The sequence below is a fragment of the Lissotriton helveticus genome, chromosome 1_1 (assembly GCF_964261635.1).
Source record: "Lissotriton helveticus chromosome 1_1, aLisHel1.1, whole genome shotgun sequence".
Lineage (NCBI taxonomy): Eukaryota > Metazoa > Chordata > Amphibia > Caudata > Salamandridae > Lissotriton > Lissotriton helveticus.
The window spans coordinates 102,890,679-102,916,679 of NC_136057.1; the positions used below are offsets into that span (position 1 = coordinate 102,890,679).

At 43.7% G+C, this 26,001-nt stretch overlaps 1 long non-coding RNA gene across 2 annotated transcripts in view; it reads right to left on the minus strand.

Annotated features, from left to right (window-relative positions):
* Nucleotides 1–969: 969 nt before the first annotated feature.
* Nucleotides 970–26,001, minus strand: part of LOC144767945 (uncharacterized) — a 306,510-nt gene continuing 281,478 nt past the window's right edge. For both annotated transcript variants that reach the window (XR_013598390.1, XR_013598391.1), the window contains one exon: nt 970–1,205. This is a non-coding gene — a long non-coding RNA (uncharacterized LOC144767945). The remainder of the gene's footprint in view (nt 1,206–26,001) is intronic.

The following is a 26,001-nucleotide window of genomic DNA, read 5'->3' on the forward strand; positions in this document are numbered from 1 at the left end:
AAGAACTGGCATCCACTGTAACAAATGTATCTCGACCTTCCATGTATGCTTGAAGAGCAGGTGCAGAAAGGATACTCTATTTGATGTGTTGAAAATGGTCTTGACAAGTAGCTGTCCATATAAAATCAGAGTTTTTCTTTAAAAGACTTCTGAAACATTCAGTGAGACTTGCAAAATTCTTTATGAACTTGTAATAGGATTCACAAAGCCCAATGAACAAACTAAGTTGATCTTTGTCAATTGAGTGAGGTGCATTGACAATGCCATTCACCATACTAGGTTGAGGTTTGACACCATCTTTAGAAAGACCGTGTCCTAAATACTCAATCTCATTTACTGAAAAGATTAATTTGTCCTCTCTGACTGTAACATGATTGCCTTGTAGTACAGTAAGTACATTTTCAAGTACGACATTGTGTTCTTATTTTGAAACAATGTGCACCAAGCTATCATCTTGAAATACAACTACGTTAGAAATATCTTTAAACATAATGCTCATAACTGTCTGAAAAACAGACGCAGCTGACGCCAAACCAAATGGCATCCTGCGGAACTGGAATGTACCATCAGGTGTAATGAAAGCTGTGAAATGTCTTGAAGACTCGTCCAGTTCCACCAGATGGTACGCAGCTCGTAAGTCCAGCTTGGAAAACCACTTGGATTGGCCAACTGCAGTGATAAGGTCCTCAATGTGGGGTAAAGGAAAATGTTCCACCCAAATTGCGTTGTTGATGGAACACAAGTCAATGCATAAGCGAAGTTCGCCATTTATGTTTTTAGCCAAAACAATCAGAGAAAGCCACAGAGTAGCATCTACTTTCTCTATAATACCATCTTTCTGCATGTTATTTAACATTACAGAAAGTTAATTTCTAACACTAGGAGGTACATTGCATAATTGCGATTCTCCTATTAACATGACCAGAGAATCTGGATTTCATTAAAGACACGGAGGCTAACATTATGCATTTATCCTTTAATGCAACTCACAACACCCGCTTACATCATAAAGGAACAATAAGAAGAATCATATAACATCACAGCATCAATATAAGTCATGAGCAGGAGTAGAGCTGCCTCTTTTAAATGCGAATGAACGACGAGAAGTCTGCTCAAGCTGCAACTTGGAAGAAGGAAACTGAGCAGGTTCAAATCCAAGAAAGGGAGAGAAGATAAAACCATGGAAATCCATTAGTTCGAATTATCTGAAATAAAATGAAGAACATCAAATATTTGAACAGAGTTGTCAATGGAGGAAATACAGAAAGTAGTAGAAACATTCAAAGTAAACAATCAATAAAAGTTGATAATCGAATGCTTAACAAAAACATTGAATGTAAATAATGTTATTTGGGTCTAAATACAAATAGATACTCCGTCCAAGGGAAGGGACGGGAGGGATAATGTTAGCCTCCGTGTCTTTAGTGAAATCCAGATTCTCTGGTCATGTTACTAGGAGAATCGCAATTTCATTACAAGACAAGGAGGCTACATTATGCATGTTGGTAGCTTTGAATAACAGCATCAGAAACATGTTCAATAGGTTTGCAGTAATGACGCGCAAAGGTAGAAGCGTTAGACCAATCTGCATACTTAAGGATAACATCCAACTTACCACCAGACCAGAATGATTTGCTGGCCATAGCACTTCGGAGGGAGTGAGCTTGAAATTTAGAAAGGTCAATACCAGCAAAGTTCATAGCCATAGGGGAACGAAGGTCTTTCATTCTTGAATCATATTCCTTCATGCAGTCAAATACACAAAGTTTTTTGCAGAGATCAATACGAGGATAAAAAATGAAATCAGACATGGTTTTAGTTCTTTTAAATATTTCAAATTTAACACCAAACATGTCATGACATCTATTAGAGATATCTAGAGCTTTGACGTCGGAAACTCTGCGACAAGAAACCAGACATAAGAGAGAGGCAAGTTTAATGGAAAGGCATTTTCTGTTAAGAAGGGAGTTGTCAGTCCAGGAGGAGAAAAGGTCAAACAAAAGTTTAACCTCCCAAACAGAATGGTATTTAGGCCTAGGGGGTCTTTTAAGCCTAATACTTTTAAGAACTCTACAATGATAACGTTCTTACCTACCGTCTTACCGTTGACAAGAGAATGTCTGCAGAGATGGAGGATCTAAAACAGTTAATTGATCTATAGGAAAGACCAGTGTCAAAAAGTTCCACCAAATAATTGACTATATTAACGATAGGAGCCTCCACGGGATCCAAGTCCCTTTCCAAGCACCAACTAGTCCATTTTTTCCAGATGTTATTATATCTGTAGTGTGTTCCAGGTGCCCAAGATTCTCCAAGGAAAGTGAGAGCAGATGACGAAAGTCCAGACAATTGGTTAGATTGCCTGACACTTTCCAGGCAAGAAGGTTCAAACTACCTGAAAGAACCAGGTGGTGATCTTCTCCATTTGCGTTTAGAAAGAGCCCTTGAGTTGCCGGAATCAGGAAGGGAACGTCGCAAGAAAGTTCCAGAGCTGTGGGGAACCATGCTTGAGACGGCCAGAAAGGGGTTATCAGGACTAGAGAGCTCTGTTCTTGTCTCACTTTCTGCAGAACCCTTTGGATCATCGCAAATGATCCAAAGGGTCTGGCATCCAACTGAAATACTGAGGGAGTTGGAAGGTCAAACGGCTTGCGAAAAGGTCCACATCGAAAGGACACCAGAAGTGAACCAGGGAATTGAAAACGGTCGTATCGAGTTTCCAATCGCTGAAATCCAGAAGGAATCTCGAGTTCCAATCCGCTGAGAGATTGGATTTCCCTGGAAGGTATTCTACCTTCAGTGAAATCTTGTGTTCCAAACAGAACATCCAGAGTTTCCTTGTCAGGTCTGATAGGTCGGCAGACTTCGTACCACCGAGACGGTTGATATAGGAGACTGCGGATACGTTGTCCATCTTCTGGAGAACAGATCTGCCCTGAAGAGAGTGTCTGAAACTCATCAAAGCATAGAGACTGGCTGTCATTTCTAGGAAATTTATATGGTGTGATGACTCTGAAGGGGTCCAGACACCACCAGTGTCCTGGTCGAGGAGACGTGCTCCCCAACCGTGAAGGCTGGCGTCCGACTCTAAAACAAAGTCCGGAGTCGAACAGAAGATAGCCCTTCCATTCCAAGCGTCCAAATTGTCCAGCCACCAAGAGAGTTCCCGTCTGGCTTGTTCATCCAGAAAAACGTGGTCTCTGTACCAAAGTTCACCATTTATCTTTTTGGCCAAAACAATCAGAGAAAGCCACAAAGTAGCATCTACTTTCTCTATAATACCATCTTTCGGCATGTTATTTAACCTTACAGAAAGAGGTACATTGCGTAATCTATGTGTGACTGGTTGCACACCTTCTTTCATCTTAATCATGTGGCGAAAATTTTTTATCAAACCAATTTTGTCTGAAAATACATTTTTTTATTTTTCTTTCCAAGCTGTGTGGTCAGACATTGAATTGGGAAGAGACACAGGATGTTTGTGACCAGGTTTGATGATTATACCAAACTCAGCTTGATGCCACCAACCCAAAGCATTAATACCTTTGTATGCCACATAAATCTTACCGTGAATAGTCTTAGTTTTAAAAGTAATATTGCCACAAAAATACCCAGCTAAATACATTCTGCTGCCTTCAAATGCTGTAGTGACAACATCAGGGGGCAATAACACTTTATGAGCGCAATTTTGTTTATACTTGTCAATAGAAATGATGGTAATTCTTGGCCCAGAATCTATAAGTAGCAGAATGTTGATATTGTCAATAAAAATCTGAACCAAGTAATCTGAAATTGTGTTATCGGAATGTACATTGTTAATGTCAATACAATCTACAGCTAATATCAATTATTCAAGTTTGTTTTCTACAACATCAGTATCAACATCAGAGACTTGAACAAATCTAACAGGGTGACGTTTGCCTCCTCTACAGGCATTGCCAAAATGACCAATTTTCTTGCATTTCCAGCACTCTTATGCTGCAGCTGGACAATTTTTAAAACTTGACACACGATAATTCGACCACACCTAAAACTTTGTATTCTACCGCGACCAAAAGATGTACCTCTAACTAACTTCTGAAATTAGAAAAAAAAACTCTGGCTTTGCTAAAGTATCAGTTGTATGTGGAGGCTTTGTAGGAAGCGCACCCAATGTGGTTGTAGGTGAAGGATGAGTTTGTAAGATTTTAGAATCACTTTCAGAAGTTTCAATTCTTTTCGCTATATCAATAGCTTCATCCAATGAGGGATTCTTACAAGATAAAAGTTTTTGTTGAATTTGTTTCGAGTAACATCTAGACACTAGTTAATCTCTGATTAGTTGTGAAGTGAAGTGATCAAAATCACAATAACTATCTAAAACATGTAGTGCTGTGATGTAAGTGTCAATAGATTCAGTGGGACCTTGGATGCGAGTAAAAAATTTGTGACAGTGAACCACTAAATTGACTTTTCCCCTCATAATAAATAGTACTTTTTTTAACTGCAAGTTGATATTCATCAAGGTCACCCAAATCGTGAACTAAATATACAGGTAAGTGGTCAAAAACATTTTGCCCTTCAACATCCAAATAATAATTTCAAAGACTATGTTTCTTTCTGGTTTGAACCTTAAACCAACAATGGCACCAATATATGCTTCAAAAGATCTGAACCAAAGACGCCATTTTAACGGTGGTTCTCCAGGATTCTGTAGGAACAAAGCCGGAGGAGTAATGGATTGCATAATGTAACCAGAAAACCATGCTAATTAAATCGCAAAACACAATAGCAATGTAGTCCAATGAAGTACCTGAACCTGAAAAAGAAAATATTAGTTAAACATTAAAAATAAATATTAATACAGTAGTAGGCATAAAAATAATATAGCATCAACACATCAAAAAATAGCGTGTTAATCGCTGAAGAAGAAAAATAGCATGAAAAACCAGCAGGTGGTGCTGTGACACGATGAACAAGATAAGAAATATAGCATGAAGAACCAGCAGGTGGTGCTGTGACACGATGAGCAGGACAAAAGAAATGACAGAGGAGTTCTTGTTGCAGAGCAGATCCTTTGTAGAAAGAGTGGAGATGATCTATAATTAAAGCTTTGAAAGATCTCATGAAATGGCTGTCATGGAGAAGCACAAGGTAAAATGATTATAATCGTAGATGTTTAAATTCCACTTTGTTTCATTTAGAAAAAAAATGGCAGTTTGTTTGATAACAATGTAAGCACTGTGTAGAAAGCAATAAAAATGCTTGTAAAACTTGAAAATAAATGTTACTGCAAATAATGTTTATTGTCAAGAAGCAGCACAAATGCTTGAAGCTTGGATGCAGTGGATTGGCTGCTTAAAATTAAGCGTTATTAAAACTGTGTTTATTCTTAGACTGAAGAAAATGATTAACACTCTGCTGTGCGCACTGATGCACACGCGCTGTATGCAGCATTAAATTAAAACAGAAGCGAATTCCCTTGACGCTTGGCTGCACAGGCTGGAACTTAATTTGCCTAATGAAAAAGCATTGTCGGGAGCTGAGATTATTTTCAAATAAACCCCTTTAACACTTGGCTGCGCAAGCTGGAAGAAGCACGCTGAAGAAAACAATAGATGAGAAAATAGCTTTCCCTTCATGCTTGATTGCACTTGTAGAAGTTAAAGTGCAGTTGATAGAAAGGTTTCCTTTAACAGTTGACAACACATGCAGAGGCTCACACTTTGAGATTTAAAATCGCAGGAAATCGTAGTTATTCAAAAGCCTTGAAATTAAGGGGCAGATTTACAAGCCCCTTGTGCCTCTTTTACACCATCGTTGCACAGCGGCAGCGAAAAAGATGCACCATGGTGCGGGGTATTTACAACGTGTCGCATCTGGGAGATGCGTCTCGTTGTAAAGCCCTGCGCCAGAAGTAGGCGTTTCTGCGCAGGGGGGGGGGGGTGTTCCGGCACAGGAAAGCCTTCCAAAACTGGCTGAGTGAAATGTACAAGATTTCACTCAGTCACTTTTGAGCCCATGCTGCGTCAAAACCCTGCGCCTGCTTAAAGCAGGCGTAAGAATTGATGCAGCATTGCACAGATAGGGCCCCCAGAGCATTGCTGGAGCTGCGCCGTGCCTGCCTTTACGGCACAGATGCGTCACGCATCTGTGCCGTTTTTGCCCCATGGTGCGCTGTATTGTAAATGCGGCGCATCCATGGTGGCGGAGCTGCGGCGCACAATAACTGGCGCATCTCTGCTGATATGCAGGGATGTGCCACTTATTGTAAATCTGCCCCTAAGTGTTGTCAGAAGCTATGTTTATTTACTTAAATAATACCACGCACTTCTTAGCTTTAAAGAATAGCGTTGTAGGGAGCCTTGTTTATTTTCAAACATACACACAAACCCTTAAAACTTGGAAGCACAAACTGAGGCAGGAGATCTTAACCCTTGGTTGCACACGCTGTAATAAATTATGCTTATATTGGATCGGTGGCTTTGTGAAGTGAGTGATTAACTGAGCAGATAATTGCTTTCCCTTCACGCTTGGTTGAAGGCGCTGAAACAGACGCGCTGATAACAGTTTTCACGAAGGAATGCATGCGCTCAGACACGCGCTGTAGATTTGAATGAAAACAAACAAATGATTGTGGAGTGCTTGAATGATCGCAGTAAATTCAAGGGGGCGATTATGTTTATTATAAATCCACAAGTGAATTAGTTTGAAGTAAACTGCACGCTGAAAGTAAACAGTAATATATTCAAAATGCGCTGTTGACAGGAGTTGTTTTCTGACTTGAAAGCACGCGCTCGGACATACGTGCAGTATACAAGATTTATTTGAAAACAAACAGGTTATCTTTACGTGCTGGGAAAGGCACAGTAAAGTCAAAGCAGCTTTGATAGAGCTCACTATATATGTTGGAGCATACATAAGAGGCCATAAATAGTAGAATTGCACAAGTTACCGCGCGAGTTGATTAAGAAACACGGGCCCTTGCGCAGCCAATTAACTCTGAATATGTGACAGATATGGTGGACAGGAGCGCTACACACAAGGTGGACAAGTTGAATAAGGCTGAACATAATGAGAACATTGTGGTGGAAGCCCATACTACAGATGCTACTACTAAACCTGCCCTACAGCCTGCTCAATCTCCTCAGTCCTTACCGGTTTTAGATCTGACTATAGCTGATGAGAGAAACGATAATCACTGTGATGGCGCTGATGGGAATGACGGCACCGACAACGAGATATTCTTAGAGGTTAACTTTGACGATGCGGAATACGAGGAGCTAGTTGAAGGAGGAGACACTGAGGGAGGAGAAGATATAGGCGAGGACATAGAATACAGCTCTGCACAATTAAAGGCTAGCAGATCCTCTGCCCTCAAAAAAATGGGAACGGCAAAAAATAAAGTTAAGAAAGGGGGGAGAAATAGGATCCCTACAGTTTTATTAAACGCATTAATACCAACCATCTGCGGAGGGAAACTGCTTGCCCGCTGAGTAAGTGGTTTGAAGCTCAAAAGAGAGGAGATAAAAAATTGTTGCAGACCTTATCAGGAGATAATCCTACTGCAACAGAAAGCCTTAAAAACAACTTAAAAAACTCGCAGGCTATTCCGCTCGAGAGTGTTACCCCATCTAATACAGACTCGGAATTGCTGCCTTTGCCGCTGCCTCCTACAACTGACCCCTCTGCTCCTGCTTCTGCGAATACACTATCTACTGGTAACATTCTTGACGGCAATATTGATACTATCGGGGGTACCGGGTATATTCGGAAAGACAAACCTCTTGCATTTACTTCCCCCCATAGCGGTCCAACGCTAACACCTATTATCTCCATCTCCCCTCCACCGGCTTCTGCTTCTGCTAACGCTGCTAATGCTAATGTCTCATCTTTGGATTTAATCCTAAAAACATTAATGGATCATCGCCAAGAGGTACAAGATCATTTCCGACAACTACGGGAAGATAATACTAAAATCCACAGTTCCCACCAGGAAGTCACTAACAAGTTGAGCGGCGTAACAAAAGAAATCGAGGAAATACAGCAAAGAGTTGTCGAAGTGGAGGAAACCCTTGCTACTACTACGGCTTCATCGGATCGACACAATCAAGAAATAGGGGCTCTGCAGAGCAAAGTTGAAGATTTGGAAAACCGGCAGAGGCGGCAGAACCTGAGACTCTTTGGGATACCTGAAGGATCTGAGGGAGCTGATGCAAGGGCTTACATGGTAAAAACACTACAAAGGGCATTCCCGGATCTATCTGACTGGGACTGGGATTCTCAGCTTCAGCGCGTACACAGACTTCCCATCATTCCCAGAACCCAGGAGAGTAAATACCCACGGCCCTTTTTAATCTACTTTGGCAATTACTTGCTTAGACAAGCTGTTTCAATGAAAGCCAGACCAAGAACTCCAGTGACAATTGATAATGTAACTTTCTTTGTAAAATCCGATCTCAGCAAAGTAACTATGGATAAAAGATGGAGTCTACGTAAATTGATTGACCGCATTAAGTCTCATGGTGCAACGGTGTATCTACAGGAACCTGCTCGCCTCAAAGTTATTATGTCCGGTCATAGCTATTTTTTTCATGATGTTTAAGAGGCGGAGCATTTTCTCTCAAAAATGGATTTAAAATCTTACTTAAGAAAATAATGGGATAGAAGGAGACGGGAAAAAATAAGATACTTTAGACTAACTTGCTATGGGTGCTACACTTGTCTATAACTGATTAGGGCAATTTCCTTCTCTTCTGATTCTCGTTCTTCATTTTTGGTTCATTGGTCTTTCTGTATGAGAGCAATACAGAGGGTTGGGGTTTCTGGGGAATCCTCTCTGGCTGGCTGCCCCTCCAGCGGCAACAGAAGATAGGGGGAGGCTTCCGGGTAGGTTACAGGGGGGAGGGATCTAGGAGAGTGGAAGGGAGGGCAGGGGAATGGAGGAGGGGTGGGAGGAGCTTTGGCTTGTGGTAGGGTAAAAAAAGGGAGAAACATTTTAATTGCAGGAAGGCAAGATTGCTTAGGTACTCGTAAACCACATTTGTTTGTATCAATACAATTGTGTGCGCAGAGGATAGACAATTGTATGTCTATAGGAAATGTCGAAAATTAGACTTTTAGTTTGGAATGTTGCTGGTCTCAATAACAAACAGAAAAGAAAATTGGTACAAGAGGAAATGGATATGTATAAGCCTCATCTAGCACTTATGTCTGAAACACACATTAGCTACCAAGACAGAAAGCTACTGTCCCAAATGGGCTATGACTTGGTTGTTAGCTCTTCCTTAGGAGCTTTGATCCGTGGGGTTGCTATACTCAAACAGAAAAGCTTAGTGATGGAAATTATTAAAACGGCTTCTGATGAACGGGGAAGATGGGCGGTAGCGCAAATTCAATTGGAAACTAAGAAATTCGTCTTGTGTCTGGTGTATGGGCCTAATATTGATTATCCGAAATTGTAAGAGCAGCTAAACATTGAGTTATTGGACTGGGAGGGCGAAGTCTTGGTAATGGGAGATTTTAACTGTGCTATGGATAATAAAATAGACACTACCGGTTTAGGCAGTGCTAAGAGGATGCGTAAGGTTAGGGCTGCTATTACGGAGTTGGGTAGAATTCATAATTTGAAAGACATATGGTGCTCAAAACACCCCAAATTAGCTGGCTTCACTCATTATTCTGCGCCTCATCGATCTTGCTCTAGAATTGATAAAGTGTGGGCTTCTGATCATATAATAGAACTTTTTACGATAGAACTATGCCCGAGGGTTACCTCGGATCACAATCCGATACTTATGGAACTTAAAATTACTGAGCAAAGTCCGGTTGCACGACTTTTTACATTTCCAAAGTACTTGTTTAGTGACTCTCAATTTGTTTTACTTTTAAAGGAACATATTAAGGAATATATAGATTTAAACACCAACACGGCTCCGATAAATACAGTCTGGGACGCTTGTAAGTGCAGCATTAGGGGCTTTGCCCAACAATATATCTTTAGGAAAAACGCTGAAAGTCGCAGAGAAACTAAGCTAACCATCTCTAATATTTTGCGTGTTGAGCAACAATTAGCAGAAGCTGCCGCTCAAAAAACACCAAACATTGAACTACTAAGAATGGAGCTGTTAAAACTACAATCTTCTATTAAAAAGTCACTAAGAGAAGGGTACAGCGCTAAAATCCATAAATATAAATTGGCTCAGTATGAAGGAGGGGATAGAATAGGCAAAGTACTTGCATACAAAGTTGCTGATAAGAAAGCCAGAACTAGGATTAAACAAATTAAAGGTCCAGATTTATGTAATTATGAACAAACAGATCAGATTATTGACTAATTCACTAAATACTATCTCAAACTATACACACCTGACAACGTCCCTACTACAGCCAAAATACTTCAGTATCTCGATAAGTATTTGCCTACACCTTTAGACACTGAAGCTATGCATCAGCTTAATTCTAGAATAACAATCTCTGAAATAAACGCGGCAATCCTCGCCCTACCCTCTGGTAAAGCGGAGAGGATAGCTTGCCTATAGAGCTGTATAAAGTATGTGCACAAGAACTACTCCCTATTCTGGAAACAGTGATGGACTCTATAACGGAGTCTAGAAAGGCTCCCATGTCCTGGAAAATTGCAAAAATAGTATTCTATTTAAAGAAAAACAAGCCCCCGGAAGAACGCGGCTCTTATCGGCCGATTTCTTTGATTAATTCTGATGTAAAAATGTTTGCCAAAGTTTTGGCTAAACGTTTAGCCCCTATAATGCCAGGTTTAGTTAACCCCACAACAACACGGTTTTGTGACAGGAAGGGATACCACCGCCCATGTAAATTTGGCAATCACAGCCTTTGATGTCGCCTCAACTACTCGCACCCCACTCGGGATGGTAATGTTAGATGCTGAAAAAGCATTCGACCGAGTGGGGTGGGAGTATCTGTGGGAGGTTTTGAAGAAGATTGGTATCAAGGGCCCCTATTTTGACTGGGTTGGCTCGCTTTACGATACACCACGGGCGAAGATCAGTTATGGGGGAACAGAGTCAGCTACGTTTTTGATAGAGAGGGGAACAAGGCAAGGCTGCCCTCTGCCCCCTTTACTTTTTGCGCTATCTTTGGAGCCTTTTTTAAATGCAATGACAGCTCAGGATAGTATTATACCTGTACAACATGGTGGTAAAAATCTGAAGATAACTGCTTTTGCAGATGATATAGCGATATATACTACTGACTTGGTTACAGCCATTCCGGCAATATTACAAGAGGCCGGAAATTTTGGAGATGTGTCCGGCTATAAACTTAATGTAAGCAAGACACAGCTATTGCAAATTATAAACCATTGGAACCAATTCTGGGTTTATGCCAAAGCGCGACCTATCTTGGAATCAAGTTGGCAGCTAATATAGACAAGGTGATAACTATGAACTATGACTCCATGCTAAAGGAAATTATGTTACTCATAAAAAAATGGCACACAATACCGCTCAGCCTAGTGGGGCGTATCAATTTAATTAAAATGAAGATCCTGCCCAAATTATTAAATTTATTTAGATCAATCCCCTTGCAAATTAACAAACTTTTCTTTAAGAAACTAGAAGGCATCTGTAGTAGCTTTGTGTGGGGCTATAAAAAAGCGCGAAGATCTATCAAATTATTGGAGTTACTAATCGAAAAGGGAGGCTTGATGTTTCCTGATTTTAGATTATATTATTTCGCCACTTTTTTCAACGTATACGAAGCTTGCTGAAAAATGAGAGTTCTTTATTTTACCACCACTACATGCTGGGATCTGACTGCAACCAATTCCTATTTTTTGTACACGATCCTAATTACTTCAAAAGAGTTAAATTTAAGACCGCTAGGCATATTAAGAAAATCTGGGACCAAATCATGACTCTAGGAAAAATTTCTTATTATAATGCTGAGCTTAGACTGTGGGGTAATCCTGGGCTGCCTTGTATTTTTTCAGATGGCTTGGGGAAGACATGGGCTAGTCATGGAATTACCACTCTGGGAGACCTTTATGGCCCGAATGGTTTTCTAGATTTTGGCATACTTAAACTTGTTTTTGAATTAAATGATGATATGTATTTTAAATATATCCAAATCAGGGATTTTCTACTCCGCAAGATGAAGATTGTAGAAGTATCACATTCGGACTCTTTAATGTATCTCTACTCAGATAAAGTTAAATCACTTATAAGCTTAAGCTATGGCCATTTGATTGCAAACAAAAGGGACGATAGTGGGAAACTAGCGGCTAAATGGTCATCCAGACTAGGAGTTAACATCAACCCTAAACAGATTTCAGCCTCTTTCTGCCAAATAAACCGGGTAGTCCAATCTTCCAACTTGAGGCTCCAGCTATATCGAACAGTTACTCAGCTATACTACACGCCACAAAGAATATTTAGTTGGACACGTGGCAACCAGACTAATGATCATACCAAGTGTCCGAAATGCGATTTGGAAGCAGCAGGTATTGAGCATATGTTGGTCTTATGCCCAAAGTTATCTATATTTTGGAATGGGATAACTGACGTTTTGTTGAGGAAACAAATTAACACTCCGCCTATATCGCCACAGTTGATCTTTCTTGATTTTCATGATAATCTTAGTCAACATAGGGATCTATTAACTATAGTATATGCATGTGCTAGGCTAGTCATAGCTAGATCTTGGATCTCAAAAGATCCTCCTAGTGTAATGGAATGGTGGAGTTTGATAAATGAAATTAATGTTATGGAACTCTCTTTAGCAAGACTTAGAGGTCCTAATGCTTTGAAAAAGAAGGAAAAAATTTGGGGAACTTTTTTTTTAATTGTAAATATGTTTACAGACCAGTGTTAAGTCTACTGTTGTAACTACGTCTTTCTAAAAAGTATTTTTTGGAATTATAAAAGTCTATTCTCTGCTTTAGCTGCTAAAGGAGAAATTGTATTTTCTTTCTTTTTGTATTGAAATTTGATGAAGATGTTCTTCCTGCAATAATAAAAATAATAATAATTTAAAAAAAAAGAAAACAAACAGGAATTCTTTACGTGCTGGGAAAGGCACAGTAAAGTCAAAGTAGCTTTGATAGAGCTCACTATGTATGTTGGAGCATACATAAGAGGCCATAAATAGTAGAACTGCACAAGTAACAGCGCGTGTTGATTAAGAAACACAGGCACTTGCGCAGCCAATTAACTCTGAATATGTGACAGAGAAATGTCACAAGAATGCCACCATTAGCAGAAAATAAGTCCTTGAGCCCTCAGAAGTAACAACAAGGTTACAGTACCTTCTTGAAGTAGAAAAAACAGGAAGTCCTTCTTTTTATCTTTTGAAATAAAAAAAATGTTCATCCCAAGCTTGTCGCCAACATTGAACTGTACTTTCTTGAATAAAGTTGTACAGCAATCCATATAGAGCAGGAGTCTTCAATCATTGAGTAGATTTATTATAGTTCACAGGATACACAGCTATACAAGTATAGAGGGATCAAGGTGGTAGCTCCAACTACCTGTGAAGCAATTCCAGTGCCTGGCCCAAACATTCTAACCAAGTAATACATGGAATACATTGACAAGTACAAAGTAACATTAAATATTTTTATATGAAGAAAGTGCACTAAGAAATGATGTACAGACACCACAGGTCTTCGAAGGCTTTTAGCGAGTAAGGGAAGATCTGGTGGAGGATGGTCTCCTCATGCACAGTAGTAAGTTTGTAGCACCCCTTGCAGTAAGGAATAAGCTAGTAAAGACTGCTCACACCTCGCACATGGGCATTGCCATGACAAAGGAAAGGATCAAGTAAGCATATTGGTGGCCTGCCATGGATGTACATGTAGAGATGTTGATGCGTGAATGCGCTGAATGTGCGTGTTGTGACACAATATTGAAGTGCAGGATGCAACCCATGGTTATTAGGGAATAAGCTACTGGTCCGTGGTAGACATTTCTATAGATATTTTGGGACCTGTGAACTGGAAGACTCAGGATTGCTATTTGATCGTGTGTATTGGTATGTTTTCCCATTGGCCTGATATCAAGGTGGTTAATTCCGTTGAGTCTGGAGAAGTGATTGAGTTTCTAGAAGAGTTATTTGTATATGAGGGTTTCCAGTTAACACTCTTGTCAGTCAATAGTGTTCAGTTCATGACCTTAGAGCCTTAGAGTTTCGGAGTTCCAGGGGGTTCAAGCATAAGAAGGCGTCCCTGTACCATCCACAAAGCAATGGTGTGGTGGAAAGGCTTATCACGTTTGTTAAAGCTACCTTCGAAGAGGTGTACCGGTGCTGGTGGTCCTCTGGAAGATTAACTGTGCTATTGCCCAGAGTCACATGGTGCTGGGCTAACCTGCCGCCGGCGTCTGGCATTGAAGCGTGACCCCTGTAGTCCGGAGTCAGGCACCCTGGCCGCTGCGCCACACCTCTTCCACAGCAGGAAGGTTTACTTCAGAGGCAGTGTGTAAAGCATTTGTGAACACATACAGTAATACAGTGAAAACACTACAGATGGACACCACACAGGTTTTATAAAAATAAGTATTCTTTATATATACTTAACACAAGACTCAAACGACAAAAATCCACAATACCCTAATCAGAAAGAAGATAGAAGTAGCTCACAAATACGTTATTCACTAAAACACCGTTTTTAGCAACAGATAACCCCAATTGGAGTTATCACGACATCGAGGTCAAAGAAATCCCAAAGTACGGCGTCGACCGCGAGGTGCGCGTCTTCGGGTGTGGAGTCAAAACAGCCCCACAAAGTACAGTACCTTGGAAAAGCGAAAACAAAGACAGCTCATGGCGTCGAGGAGATGCGGAATCGGTTCCTTGCTTCAGGGGAGGCGACGCGTTGGGTCCTCGATGCTTGCGATGCTTGCGCAAAGCAAGGGAGGTGTTGGTTCCTTTCCAGAGAGGAGGTGACATCACGATGGTGCCAAAACCACAGTTCTGTACGTTGTTACAATGTTGATGGATTCTTGACCACCCATGTCGAGGATCGGCTCCACGATGATGTCAGCTTTGGAGTTGATGCAGCACAACAGTTGGTGTTGGGCTTTCGTCACAAAGTCGGAGCAGCTCTCAGGGCTTGTGGCAGGTTACATTGTTGCTCACTGGTGTCGATGTGGCACTGTGGCCAGCGTCGGGTCTACGTTGTAAGTCGGAGCAGCGCTCACGGCTTCGATGCAGATTACGGCGTCGCTCGCCAGCGCCAGTGTTGCAATTTCCTTCTGTAGCAGCCAGAAAAGCAAGTTCCAGATGCAGGCAAGCAGAAGGGGTGAAGTCTTTGTATCCATGAGACTTCAGACAGGAGGCAAGCTCAAATTCAAGCCCTTGGAGATTTTCTGCACGATGATGAATGTTTCAATAAAAGTCTTTTCTCCTTTCCTATAAAGAAACCACTGCAGGCCATCCCCAGCAAACAACACACTGGCATAGGGGTAGTCAACAACTCCTGCCGAGTCTCTGGTTCTTCTCCTTGGCAAAAGGTCCTTCTTGATTCCCAGAAGTGATCTAAAGTTCTGGAATCTGGGTTCCCTTTTTATACACACAAATCCTTTGTCTCTGAAGAGTGTCTGTACCTTGTCCAAACCAGTTCTGGGTGCACCCTACCAGTACAAAACTTCTTTCTTTGTCAGTGTAGGCCAAGGTCATCAGATGCACCACAGGAGGTGGAGCCAGCATTGTGAAAGGCAGGCACAGCCCTATTCAGGCCCAGGTGCTAGTCCTTTAGTTCTGGAGGACTGAGCGTGGATTCCCTTTGTCAGTTCCTTCCACCACTTCCAATGCAGATAGGTCTATTCAGCCTTGTGCTGACTCACCTTGTCTCCTGCAGCCCCCTCAGCCCCTGTCACTCACAAACCAGACATGGAATACACAACCTAGCAGAGGCAGGCTTTGATGGTTAGGCCTGAGACACACTTTACAAGCTGCTTCTGCAAGTGGAATAATCAGTGCTGCAAGCTCACCAGCAGCATTTGATTTACAAGCCCTGGGCACGTGCAGTGTACTGTACTAGGGACTGACAAGTAAATCAAATAAGCCAATCATGGAGTCACTAATCCATTACATCAATTTAACATAGGGAGCACTTGCACTGTGGAACTGAATAGCAGTACTGTGCCCAAAGCATCTAACCAGCAAAAACATATCAACAAGCATTGGCATAGCCAATAGGTCTCGCCTTTGGGACCTTGTAAGTATTTAGTTATGCAGCACAATATCCTTGGTGCAACAACATCAACATCTGCTTGGCTAAACACTGATAAGGCGCCGCGGCGAGACCGATTGGCTATGCAAGGCTTGTTTGTATTAGACTGATAGTGAAGCACAGTAAGGAATATTTGGTCGCAGACGTGGAGATGGGACAGTGCGAAGAGTCTCTTGTACCAGGCAGATCAGATGATACATTCAAGGATGAGCTGAAGTGTGGTTTATTGTGTGAACTGGATAATAGGGAGTATACTTGCTCCCAGAGAAAACAAAGGTAAGGTGCCTGCTTCAGCGCGTCATGCGGACACACAGACCCGAGACCTGCTGTGGGCGCAGTGTAAAAAGACACTCTGAGAGAGGCAAGAGGCAAGCTGGGAGAGAGAGGCACGGTGTTCAACCGGCTGTCAGATATTGTGGAAAATGAACTGTTCTTTGGCGTGTACCTTGCTGCTAACAAACTGTCACTTATGTCGGTGTCCTGTGGTTTCTCTCTTATTGTTCTATGCTCGCTAACTAGTATAGTAGCCTTTTGTTGTCCTTATGTGAACTTTTATGCATTTCCCAAATGCGAATGAAGTTATTTTTGATTTTGACTGTCTGATATTCACACATGGAGAGCATGTGAGAGAGATACAACGAAATACAGGCTTTGAGGGAGGCACATATGGGCAGCATGAGAGAGGGAGACAGCGATAGACAGGGTGTAAAACAGAAACACGTGTGGACTTTCTGCGAGTGGACTGTGACAGAAAGGCCCAGACGGTCTGACATAGGCACACATGGATAGGTTGTGAGAGTGACACAGTGAACGACAGGCGGGAGGAGAGGCACACAGACTATGAGAGAGGTGGTGCAGACAGCAAAAGGTGTTGTATGGGTAGATTCCAAAGTGAAGCTCTCGCAACAGATTGCAAGGCTAGCACGCTCAGGGACAGGCTGCGAGATGGTCACACACAAGAGTCAGTCTTCCTGGTAGGTGCGGGACTGTTCTGAGAGAGTCATACAGCCATGCTTTTAGGAATTTTTCACTCAAACTGAATTTTTGAGAAGCTAACGTAGAAAGATGCCTTGAGACGGACTGTGGGAAAAGCCCACGCAGAGAGACAGACTGTGAGAAAGGGTTACAGTGACAGACTGTGCGAGGCATTTAGATTCTGACTGTTGTAGAAGATTGGACAGAAGTAGAGTGTGTGATGGGCACAGACGGCGACAGACTGCGAAAGCCACACACAGGAAGAGAAACTCTGCAAGGGGTGGCACAGAGACGTGCTGAGAGATGCCTGTAGAGTGAGAGAATATGAAAGAAGCATGTGCAGAGACAGTCTGTGAAATATACTAGAGGCAGGCTGTGTGAGAGGAACAAAGGCATGCTGTGGGAGTGGTGCACACGCACAGCAAGCGAGGCAAGTCACAGACTGAGAGGCACACACTGACAACTGGTTAGAGCTGACACTGGGGATACTCTGTGAGAGAGACACATTTGGAGACAGGCTCTGTCTGCTCTCGCAGATGGATCTGCGCTTCCCTCTTTAGCCTGTCTCTCTGCTCTAATTGCTTTTTTTTAACGCAATCTGGCGTTGTCAGTCTTTGTGCCTTGTCGACAAAGGGGAGGGCTTTTCTCAATTAAATTGGGACCGTTTACATAATGAGAGAAAGAGAGGGGCGCACTCGCCTCAAGACTGAGAGAGAGAGATTCGAACAAGCACACGGACGGGCAATAGTAAACAAGTTAATAATTAAATAAGGAAACACGGCCGGCCGGCCGCAATCGCAGTATGAAGTAGAACAGATTAGTCAAGAAGATCCCGGTGTTGACAGAAGTGCAATCATGAAAAGAAAAGTGGCCACACGGCCTAGCAGAGCAGTAGATCATACTGGGGAGCCAAGCTCAGGCACCGGATACGCTGTAGAGGAAAGCAGGATTAGAAGAACAAGTTAATAATTAAATAAGGAGCCACGGCCGGCCTGGCGGCCGTGAAACTGAAAGCACGGCCGGCCGGCCGTGAAAGCCTTTGATCCGGCAGGCAGCAATGAGGGTGTGAAGCAGCAGGGGCTGCGGGAGGGAGGCTGGGCTGCCTTTGATGTGGTAATGCAAGGCAGGTGGCTGGTGGCATGTGCATGCGCTTTTAATGTCAATGCGCTGGCGCATTGAGCTTGAATTTCACGGGCACTGCAAGGAATCGCCATGGAATCGCAAGTTGGTTAAAGCCTGTTTAAGCCCCCATAGTCTCGCAAGCTCAATGCGCATGCGCATTGACACGCGAGACCTAAAAACAGAGGAGCCAACAGCTTTGAACGAGGCTCATTGCTCCACTGGGAGCCAGTGGAGGTCTCTAAGCAGGGGGGTGATATGGCATCGCCTGTCCTTAAGATAGATGATCTGCGCCGCTTGATTTTGAATCATCTGAAAGTGGTGTCTCTGGAATTGTGGGAGTCCAATGAGAGGACATTCCCTTAATCAATTTTAGAAAGGATTAGGGCTATGGCGATTTGGGTGATGGCTTTCTTACTAAAGAAGTGTCTGATTTTGCGCAGTTTGCGCAATTGGAAAAAGCATGCGGATGTCACTGAGCCAATTTGGGTGCTCATAGAGAAGTCGGCATCAATATGAAGACTAAGACTTTTTATAGCAGATTTAGGAATGGGTGCCTCTCCTAGATCGAAGGGCCAATAGGAGGGGGTCCAGTAGTCAGGTTTGCTGTGGGGAACGATGATCTCAGTATTTTCTGAGTTCAGCTTTAGTTGATTTTCATTCATCCATGCTTTGACACAGAGCATAGACCTCTTGACAAAATCCTTAGATTCTACAGAGTTGTCAAGGGTGAAAATAAGCTGAATGTCATCTCCGTAGTTGAAGATTTTCACACCCATCTGACGCAGACCTGAAATCAGGGGGCGTATATAGATATTAAATAAAATTGGCGAGAGGAATGAACCCTGAGGAACGCCAAAGTTCAGGTTTACCATTCTAGTATTGAAGGGTGAGAGCCACACTGACTGTTTACGGGCTTCCAGAAATTAGCTTAACCAGGCAAGGGCAGAGCCCCTGAGACCTGCTGCGGCAACGCGCTCCAAGAAGATTTTGTGGTTCGCGGTGTCAAATGCCGCAGACAGGTCAAGGAGGATCAGAGCCTGAGTATGGCCCATGTCGTAAATTGGCAGCGGTTAAGTTAGCATTCGCTGAAGCCAGCTCGTGACTGTGTTATTTTGCTCGTGTTCGAAGACACCATTTTGTATTCTGGCCACCATTTTGTAAGCCATATGCTGCCTCGTGGCCACCATGTGTTTTGTCCTACTTCCTTGTTAATGATGAAATGTATTCTGCCCGGAGAAAGGCTATATTTAGCCTGCGAAAAATGCGCGCGTATTCCCTTAAACCACATCTGTTTCTGACCAACTTAGGAATGTGTTTGTCCCCAGTAGCTGATCAATGACTCCACCCACTTATCGAATGTGTGCTGCAAAATGTCCTTGTATGGGCATAAAACTGATGCTTGTATGTAACACCCCTTTTGTCGAACCCCAAAAATGGGTATAAAAGGACCATGTGCCTTCCGTTCCGTGTGCTACTTCACGCATGGCCCACGGGTATTGTGTGAACTGGTTCCACCTCTGATAGGCCTTAATAAACTTGTGTTTTTGTACTTCTAGTTTCCGTGCCAACTTCTGTTCTATGGTAGGTCAGACTCGAACCCGACACAACACCCATGTCTACCTGTCCCTTGAGGTCCTCCAGTACTGATAGAATCACTGCTTCAGTGGAGTGTGCGGGATGAAAACCTGCCTGATGGTTATCAAAGAATTTAATGGTTTTCAGAAAAGAGCTGAGGCAAGTAGCCAAATGGGTCTCCAGCACTTTCGCCCTGAAAAGAGAGAGATGGGCCTGTAGTTCTCCAATTTATTGGGGTCTATGCCTTGCTTTTTCTGAAGTGGACCGACCACTGCTTCTTTAAAAGTAAATGGAACAATGCCAAGGGACAGTGAATGGTTCAGTAGTTTAAGAAAGATATCGGGGAAGGACCGATAGATTGATTTGGGGACATAGACGGGGCAATCCTCCTTGGGTAAGCCTGATTTGCTCTTAGCTACAAGGTCTAGGAAATTTCTTGTCCCTTAAGGGAAGGGAGTTGAGAATACAAGGATTGGAAGTCTCCCTGTTGTTTTGGGGGTCACAGTTAGTGGGAGCAATGGAATTTAGAATTTTCTTTATTTTGTCTAAGAAAAAGTAGTTCAGGTCATCGCAAAGTACCTGACTAGGCACAAAAGATGGAGTGACACAGCTGGGGTTAGAGAGTTCTTTTACTATCTTGAAGATTTCTTTCGAGCCATTGTCGGAGTCGAGTAACCAGTTCGGAAAGAAGGCTCTCTTGGCCTCCAGTATAGCTGCCTTATACTGATGAAGAATGGTGGTGTAATCAAGTTTATCTTGTGCTTTGTAGGTTTTCCTCCACTTCCGCTCGGCTTGGCGTACTTGGAGTTTAATGTTTTTTAGATCTTTGTTAAACCATTTGGTGACTTCATGCTGCCTAGGGCGGTAGGTTTTGGTCTGTAGAGGTGCATGGAGATCGAAGGCCTTCCTTTGCCAATCGATAATCTCACTCTCCAAGTTATCAGGATTGCCTTCTGGTACCAGCTGCTCCCTAGACAGAGTTTGTACTAGTTTATCCCACAACCCGATCCCAGTTTCTAAAAGTGCTTTTTGAGTGTGAGGGATTAGAGTTCAGTGGGGGGGCAAGCAGACTAAAACTAATGACATAGTGATCAGACCAAGCACAGGGTAGTACTGCCAGGTTAGTCAAGTTAACATTGATTGACCACACTTGATCAAGGGTGTGACCCTTAATGTGCGTAGGGGTATCAATGTGTTGAGTAAGGTTTAGACTGGCTAGGGACTCAGAGAGCTCTCTGGAAGATTTTCCATCGTCAGTCTCATTGGCCCAGTAGTTCAGGTCACCTATAATGATTACTTTGTCATAGTCAGTGATCAAATATGCAATGTGATTAGCAAGTGTCTTGGGGAAGTCAGGCATTGTTGTGGGGGGTCTGTATAATATCAGAAAAATAAGCCTGCTACTGTATAAAGTAAATGTAATTACAAAAGAGTCTACTGATGGAATTACCAGGTGAGACAGGGCAGAGGCGGGAAGTCCTTTTTTATAATTGCAGCCACTCCTCCCCCTCTCTTCCCTAGTGGCCTGTCTGTGCGTAGGATATAGTAATTGTCGGGGAGAGCTGCCAGGATGTCAGGTGACGACTCCTCTGTGAGCCAAGTCTCAGTAAGTAGCAGGCAATCCGGTGCGTTCGTGTCTAGGGTATGTGGTTCTGAAAAATATGGATCCGTAATAGTACCGTACTCGAGAATAAAAACTTCGTCGAAATAGGACGAATTTGGTATCAAAAGACCGAGAATGACGAGTACATCAAGTACATGTATTTTTCGGCATATTCGAGTGACGATTTCACCTCGAAATCGTCATTTACCTTCTGAACCCTTAGTTGCATGTTGCCCTCTACATAGGCCTTAATCCAGTCGAATTTGATTCCACAAGGACACGTACTCCTTAATCGACTTCTTCCTGACCCCAGTACAAGTTAGAACCATTGCCCCAGGCCGAACTCGTTAGGTCAGTTCCCTCCCAGTGGCCAAGCAAGATAGTATCTAGGCCCAACCGGCCATAAAGCCATTTCAGCACGCACACCTGCCATATCTCGCTCACATCTTTCTTCACTCCTTTTCCTCACTTATTTTATGGTGGGAGGTGACCATCTTTATTAGGGGTCCAGCGATATCTGATGAAATGTTGGGCCTTGCCGGATGATTTGTTATGGGTATCACGACGTGAAATATGTACATGTCATCATGACTCTGCTTTCTTTTTGTAATCAGTAACCATAAATGAAATACCGCGCACCCAAGGAATGTTTCGCCAAAGGGCAAATGTTATGTATAAGAAGAGAAGCCTAACTTTGTGAAAGTGTGCAGTCTCCTGAATATACTGGCATTGTACTTCTAGGACCCTGTCACCTTGGTTGCAGCCAATAAACTAATCTTTGACTTCACCTAGAAGACTCTGAAGTTTCTGTGGGTCTGACTCAGGAGAACCCGAGGTCTTTGGTGTGTTGATCCCCTGGCACCGCTGGGTTACCGGTTCGGTACCGGTTCCTAAAAACCCAGTACCTCATTTGGCGCCCAGCGTTGGAGCGATTCCAGTGGTACCAATCAGCCTGAAGATCGTGAGGAGCTTCGTGTGAAAATTCCGGAGGAGGGCTGTTAGACCTGGCATCATTGGCATGAGTCTCTCCTCCATTTTTTCTGTTTGCCTCCTCTGTTTACGATGTTTTTGCTGGTATATGCTTTGGGCACTGTGCCACTGCTGATCAGTGCCACAGTGCAAGTGCTCCCTATGTGAAATTGCTGTATTGATTGACTTCCATGTTTGGCTTATTTGGTTTACTATCAGTCCCTAGTAGAGTGCACCAGGAGTGCCAGGGCTTGTAAATACAAATGCTGCTAGTGGGCCTGCAGCACATGTTGTGCCACCCACAAGAGCGGCCTAGTAAAAGTATGTCTGAAGGTCTGCCATTGCCAGACCACGTGCAGTCTGACTGTCACGAGGACTGCGCAAGTACCCCTACTTGCCAGTCCCTAAACCTTCCCTTAACTTCATGTTAGTCATCCCTATGGTAGGCCCACGGGCAGGGTGCATTGTAAGCATAAGGTAGGACAAGCCTGACAAGGTTGGCATGTCCTAATAGTGAATTACAGCCATAGTCGTTTTTCACTATTGTAAGGTAACCTGCTCTCCATCAGTTAGAATGGGCTGCCAGGATTATTAATGCTATAATCCTAGCGGGCTCGGGGAGCATGGTGCAATGTCGAGTTTGGTATCCCTGAACTCAGGGTTTAATAACGCATCCGTTTGTGTGGATGGTTTTTGGACTCTGTGTTTGAAAATAGCACTTTTAGAAAGTAGCTATTTTCTTGTCTAACTGTCTACCGGTCTCTGCTGGTTCTGGTGTGCGTGTGACAGGAGCTGGGTGGCTCCAGAGAGTCTGAATGAGTCAGTGTGGGATGAGTGGGGCATTTGCATTGAGAGTAGGGGAGAGTAGCTCTTGATAGCCTGCCCTGCCTGATACAATGTTGGCTCCGCCCCCCTGCCAGGCGACTGATGACTCTGTGCTTGCCTGGGACTTTCCTGGCCCGCCTCCTGCCGGGCAGCTGATGGCCCTGCCCCTGCCAGTGACAATGCTGGCTCCGCTCCTGCTGAGCGGCTGAGGACTCTGCCCTGCCCAGTGAATAGGCCAGGTGCTCTGGCCTGGCAACACCCACAACAAACCCAGGATGGGGGGAATTTCCCCTGCATGGACAAAGGGATCAAAGCCAAAAAGGGGTATAAGAGAAGGACCCCTGAACCAAGAATTCAGATCACTTCTGACAAGGAAACCTGAACCAAGGACAAGAAGCCTGCTGATCTAAGGACTGCCTACCCCTTCTGCCAGAGTGCTGTTTGTTGGGGGAATCCTGCATTGCTTCTTTATTTTTGCCAAGGAACCAGGAGAGAGGAACTTTGTGTGTACTCTCACTCTTTGCTGAGAAAATCTCCAAGGGCTGGAAGAGTGCCAGTCTCCTGTTGAAGTCACAGGGCTAAAGGACTTCATCTGCTTAAAGTGCTATTTGCTGGAGTTTGTGAATCCAGCACCTCTGAAAGAATCCAGCAATCTCGACGCCGACGGACGCCGCCGAATCCAGCTCGACATCGTGAGTAACGGCTCCAGTGTCCCGCTTCCTCGACGCCGGCCGCCGGGCCCGATCGACGCCAGCAGCAACGCCAGTGAGTAGTGAGTTCGGCTCCAGCTCCAAGTGACCCCGTGTCTGCACCGCTGCTGATCGCATCGACTTCGAGCCCTCTCGACGCCGTGAGCGCTGCTCACTCTTGCAACATCGACATCGACGACGTCGTATCCTGCTTCATCCCGTGAGCGCTGCTCCCGCCTGACTTCGGTCGACGCCGCTGCAGATCGCCCCGACTCCGAGGCCCGATCGACGCCGAAGACGCGACGCCGGACATCTCGACGCCGCTGATCATCGAGTGCTTCACTTTTCCAAGGTACTGTGTTGTTGGGGTCTGTGCGACTCCGGGCTCGACGTAGCGCTCCTCGCGGTCGACGCCGAACCTTTGGATTAACTTTGCCTCGACGTCGTGTGACTCCCGTGTGGGTTACATTGTTGCCAAGAACTGTGTTTTAGAGAAGAAGAGTTGCTTTTGATACTAAAGACTTTGTGCTAAGAAGAAACCGTGCTTGAACTATTATTTTTCCTTCCAAGAGTATTTATTGAGACTGTGGTATATTTTTGTCGTTATTTGGTCTTGTGCTAAACCTTATATAAAAATCCATATTTTTATAATACTACTGTGTCGTGTCCATTTGTAGTGTATTCACTTTATTACTGTATGTGGTCATAAATGCTTAACGCACTGCCTCTGAGATAAGCCTGTCTGCTTTGCCAAGCTACCAAGGGGGTGAGCAGGGGTTATCTAAGTGTGTGATCTCCTTGCCCTGACTAGAAAAGGTGTGTCCCTATTTGTCAGAAGTGTATACCTCTGCCAACTAGAGACAGCCGCTTCTAACATTGGTGGGTCAGCGGTGGGATTTTGAACTTTGCATTTATGACCCATGTGCAGTGATTAGTGTGCGCTACATAGTGAAAGCAGACCATAGCGCAGCCACAATCTGTTTTGGTTGGATATTCTATTTTTGTTCTCCGCTTTTCCTGAAGCTTGATTTTTTGAACACTGCCAGTTTTAACCATGAGTGATACCGGAGTCACTCCCCTTGTTGTTGTTGAGGAGGAATTTGATAGAGCCAAGATAGGGACATACGAAAAGAAGCAACTGCAATACTTTTGCAAGCAGTTTAAAGTTCCTACCAAAGGCATCTCCCGGAAAGGAGACTATTCCAAAGCATTGGAGGCCTGGTTAGCGGCCAGAGATCCCTCTGATCTGGTGGTGGTACCGACAGAGGAAGGGGAGGAAGAAGTGCCCGTGACTGGGCCTGTATCCCCTCCTGGCAGCAGTGTTTCCTCCAAAGGTCTTTCCCCTGAAGAAAGAGAAGAAAGGGCGAAGGAGCGAGCCTACAACGTGGAAATGGCAAAACTTAAGATAAATGGGCAGTTGGAGATAGAGAATGCAAGAGGCAGGAGAGAAGCTGATTTGGAGATCAAAAGATTAGAGTTTGAAAGGGAGAAGTTGGCTTTTGAGCGTGATACCAAGTTGAGGGAGTTGGAGCTCCAAGCTAAAAAGTTAGAATTGAATCCCTCTGGTGGCAGCGTCCCATCTGTGCCTGCAGAAAGTAGGTTTTACTTTCCCAAAGATGTGATCAAAGATTTTCAGAAGAATGAGGATATTGGTCAGTGGTTTAAAGCATATGAGTTAGCATTGTTGGCCCACCGGGTCCCTGAGAAGGATTGGGGAGCGGGGTTGTGGGGTCGCTTTGTGAATGAGGGAAGAGATACCCTGTTAGACATGCCTGTTGAGAATAGGACGTCTTATGCTCGTATGAAAGATGCTTTAATGTTAAGGTATGGCCTAACCCCAGAAAAGTACAGACAGGCCTTTAGAGAATGTAAGAAGTTGCCTGGTACCACGTGGGTGGAGTATGTGTCATATTTTTGCAGAGCCATGGATGGTTGGGTAAAGGGCAGCAAAGTGGAAAGTTATGATGCTCTTTATGATTTGTTTGCTTGGGAGCACTTGTCTAATAACTGTTTTCCAGAGCTGCGCCAGCACCTTATTGATAGCAAGATATCTA